Consider the following 5,341-nt stretch of genomic DNA (forward strand, 5'->3'; position numbering starts at 1 on the left):
AGGTCCACCAAGGCCAAGAACATGAACACCCCGGATCTCCAGGGGAAATAGTAGAGGCCTGTAAGGTGAGGATGTTCAAGATAAAAATTTATGGACATCTTAAAACGATGGAGGTCTAAAGGGAAGACCAAATGTCTAAAGATCCAGTGGCACCATAAGTATTGTATACCGTGCTGTAGCTGGTGTGTTGAGTACTTTTGTCATAGGTCTCACTCTTTAAATTATGTAATTTATAAATGACATAATATTAATAATTCTGTAATACGCTGTATGCTAACAAGCAAATAATCGTTTTTGGTGCCCCGTATATGAGGCTTGATGTACATGCGTGCGCGAGAGATAACCGTCAATTTAGCGCGACTTGATCTAATGAGCCGGCCCATATATTATAGCCGTGACAGATTGATGCCGCGTAATTCTGACGCATTTGAATATATAAGTTTGAAACTCGCGGACTGTGTAAAACGAGAACACATTTATGGCGGCACATTTATCACCGCCCTTCGCGAAGGTGTGAATTATAACGGATATCTCAACCCGGATACTCGGATGAACGGGACTCTTTGATGGACGGCGGCTTATCTCTAATTTACCACTTAACGAAGTATCGACAACGCATCGTTTTATTACGAGTCTTTGCAAGGAAAAGTAATAAATTTATAAATATTAATGAAAAAAATACAATAAAGCCAAAAATGATGTTGTTTTATGTTCCTCGTCCTATAATTCCCTACTCAGATTATCTTCCTGTTCTTCGGCACACCTTTTTCTTCAATTCCACCTCTCTGTTTCTCTTTATATTCCTTATATTATATTTTCCATCTTCCCTTTTGCTCAGCTCCTCGCGCTGTCTCAACATATTCAATAGTTATTCCTCTTCTCTTTCTCTCCTCTTCTTGTAATCCATATCACAAGTTTTTACTTTTAATGAAACTAACAAATTTGTAAACAATAATAATGAAATCAAAATAAAACAGCAAAAGACAAGAAACTTTTTTTGTCGCCTGTGTTCTTATTCTCGATTTTTGTCATTCGTCTGACATCTCCTTTTTCCTTTTCATTCAATACTCCCACAATTTGTCTTCTCTTTCGTCCAGATCCTCACACTGTCTCAACATGTTCGATTGTAATTCCTTTTTTCTTTCTCTCTTCTTCTTATAATCCATATCACACATTTTCACAAACGAACAAATGTATAAACAGTAATAACGAAATAAAAATAAAACAACAAACGACAAGAAAGTTGTTGTTTTCCGTCCTCTCTGACTCAAATTATCTTCCGCTTTTCTTATACACTTTTTTCATTCCTCCCACCTCTTTTCTTCTGTTTTCATTCAATACTCCCAAAATTTTGTCTTCTCTTTCGGTCATCATGTTCGATTCTCTTTCTCTCCCCTTCTTCTAATCGTCACTTATTCTCTCCCTCTGTTTGTTTGTTGATCCCTGTACTAGATTTCTTAATATCAGAGAGTAATAAAATTCGAATTTTCAATTACAAGGATCATTAAACAGATTGGACAACTTAAAAGATATATCGTAAAGTTCAGAAAAATTGCAATGATAGTTTTCTGTATTTCAGTTCTGAGGACATACACGTCGATAAAATAATACATATGATAATAAGATATAAGCGATGGGCAGATCAAGTAGTGAATATTATTATTATAGAACAGAATACAATTTCATTCATATTTTAGTTGCAGTTGGAGTTCAAAAAAATTATTAAGGGCTTCATAGCGTTTTTTACCTTATCAGATTTCCAAATTTAAGCCATTTTTTAAAATAAAAATTTTTATTCGCTTTCACAAGATTGTTTCAACTTCCTTCACTTTGATGCGATGCCTTGCTATAAACCACATATCAATTCTATGCTTTTCTATTCAAATTGAAAATCTAGCATATCTGTCTGAAATCAAAAATTATTAATTATTAATTATTAATGGCAACTCACATTATCCATGACTATAACAGACTGAAGAAGTATAAGATGTAGCATTTGCTGGAAGTAATCTTCAAAAACTTCAATTTTTATAACAGTGTTTAGTCCTTTTGGATTGAAGTGCTAGTAAGCCACCACCGAGAAATGCATTTTTTGTACCAGTTGTTACTTTTTTCCGACCGTACCGTGCCCTATTCCAGTGAATCATTGTTAGCTTAAGTTAAATTAGTAGATATTCGCGTTTTCTTTTCAAATATCGTAGTCGCCAGCAGATAATTTCGGCTTTCTCTATTAAATGTGATTTTCTGTTTTGTGTGTTTTCGGAACGAAGATTACACTTTCACAATTTCTTCTTAACCAGGGGCGGCATTATTTTGTCCAAGAGAGGTATATCATTCACCTCAATTTAAGCACCCATATACTAATTATGTCAAGTTTTCCATATGTATGATTAAATTTATTACAATGCTTTTAAATTCGTTTGTGCAAAAATAAACGCCAGATAGGGAACTCGGCTACGATTGTTTATCTGCGTCTAAAGAGGGAGACAGTCTCCGACGTTTCTCTCGTTGAATTAAGATGCCCACTTCACATCATTATCTCCCTCTTATCATGGGGAGGTTCACTTATCCGCGTGTATACTGTGCTTTTGTTCTTGATTAATGACAGGTCGCACAGAAGGAGGTCGTCGACGATAGTATATAGCCGCATCGCGCATTTTGTGGGATGGTCTAGTCGATAGCACTGTTTTCGAAATGACTTTTGAAAAACAAAATCAAAATTGGAAGTGTCTCAAGTATAAACAAAAATCTCTCAACATATATATTTTAAATTTACAATCTTTATACTGACAATCCTGTACACAAACAAACTGAAACTCATTTTGAACCTACTTCCCAAAGTACCATATACCAATAAATAACACTGCATATTACTGCCATACGTCATATCTGTGATAAGTTTATATATATATATATATATATATATATATATATATATATATATATATATATATATATATATATATATATATATATATATATATATATATATATATATATATATATATATATATATATATATATATATATATATATATATATATATATATATATATGTATATATATTCTCACGTATTGATTCACGGATGGAAAAATGTGATGACACTATATTCCGGGATATCATCCGTTCGTTCGTTGAACTCCGACTGGAATCCTGCAAATCCTGCATCCGACTGGAATCCTGCAGACGTTTCGCCAAAATCTCACTTGGCATCTTCAATGCTCGCGCTCCGAAAACACTTCGAACACTCGTAATGTTTTGTAGTGTAGTGTATATATATATATATATATATATATATATATATATATATATATATATATATATATATATATATATATATCCTAATAGCTATCATCGAAATCGATTAACCGAACAAAAAGATGAACATCAAAACCCAACATTCAAATCTGAACTTGCAACCGTCCCAAATAGAACGTCCTTAAAACGTCCTCAGGATATCTGACGGTACATAGAGTATATCCTAGGGTTATATTGTTTCAGCTATACGATGTAACTAATTGGAACGTCCCACAGTATATCAGATACGCATGTCCGTAAGATGTTTGTTAGGACATACTAAGCATATCCAGTTATAATAGTCGTTAGTCGTTAGTATATCCGACTGTGAGGATACATGATCTTATACATCTTATATACCAGTGGACCAACAGCCTATGAGAAATACTGGAAATGTAATGTCCAGTAGTCCAATTGGTTTTACGACTGCAAAAATTATACCCTACTCGTGGGTGATGGAATTAACCCATTGGGTTGGTGATGTCATCACTGGAATAACAGGCGATATGTGAAATGCACCCGTTTTTTCCAATTAATGTTTAATCTCTAATTTTGCTTTTGATGGTAAAAGTGAAGGACTGCCGATTGATGCCATTAATAAAACACGTTTTATACACAGTTTTTTCTACTGTAAATATGAAAGAATTATAGGTGTACAATATATCAAAAGTATAGAATAACCTAACCTAAAGTAGCTTAAATATACAGTAAGAAACTATATCTTGACCTAAACTCTAAAAGAATAACTAATATTTGACAAGTTTTCTGTCATTCTTTGGTGAAAGTAGCTCTTTTCAGCCAAGCAGCTATTGAATTCTCACATTTTTTTAAATATTTGTGATGTGTTTGCCTTATTAGCATCTGAAAATATGTAAGTTTTGAGGAAAACAGGTTTTATATATCTGTACTTTATAAAAAAAATAAAAAGAACGAAACTGGTATCTTATATGTTCAAAAAACAGATTTAAAAAATCCCTACATCCGCCTTATAAGTAAAGGCTTGATTTGACGCTGACAGTACTGTCATGAAAGTGATCTTGGATGCTAATCTCCACGATCATGTTTTGTGTTTAATTTCATTAAATACAAACCTCACTAAACTCTCATCGGTAAGATCTCTATCAGGAGAGTAGTTACTATCGAACAAAAAAAAACTAGAACAAATATGACTTTTCAGTTTGATAGTCAAGACCTATTTTCAGCATTTTTTGTCAACCTAAAACTTTTCCTAGTTTTTTTTGCTCGCGATGGAACCTACTATCACCATGAAAACAAGCCTTAAAAAATAAGAAAAACGTTTTCATGAATTAACCCAACAACCATTTTAATGTGAAAATTGTACTTTATGCAGGGTGATTTCTAAAATTGATACTTTGTTTTTGTTTTTAAGAAAAAAATGTACTAACTATACTATATAACTAAAAATATAATTTTGTTCTGGGGATTTTCTCTAACATTGCTTTCTAAAATAAAAAATTAGTTTAGTTTTGTATGCCTAAATTTTACTGCTCAAAAAACATGAAGAGAAAGTGGATTTTATTTTTATGTTCAGAAACTAAGCAATAAGATACGAACAGAATGAAAAAAACTAGAATGAAAACTATAAAACTAGAATGAAAAAAAAAATTAATCTAAAACGTATATTATAGGTATATAGGTTACAAAAAAGTCAGTTTTATCTTAACTCGGTCCAGCAATCACTCCTTAAAAAAAGCATCAACTAAGCAATCACCATAATATATATTTTATTAAATTATATTTCTTATACTTTCTTTATATTACATTTACTTCCTATTTATTAAATAACACAATACCTACTCACCAAGTATGACCAATTTTAATTTTGAAAATTTCTCATTTTTCTTCATGCCCGACGAAGTAAATTTCATCGCAAGTTCATTTGAAATCAGCGGGGTCAGAGCTTGTTTTACAAACTCATAACTGCTGCTTATTTGGGGAATTACAAAAGAAATATATAATCGACATATTGGCAGAGATTGTCATAATCATAAAAATGTGGCAAAATGGGCTAAAAAATATTAT

The sequence above is a fragment of the Cylas formicarius genome, unplaced genomic scaffold (genome assembly GCF_029955315.1).
Source record: "Cylas formicarius isolate icCylForm1 unplaced genomic scaffold, icCylForm1.1 PGA_scaffold_23__1_contigs__length_16886, whole genome shotgun sequence".
Lineage (NCBI taxonomy): Eukaryota > Metazoa > Arthropoda > Insecta > Coleoptera > Brentidae > Cylas > Cylas formicarius.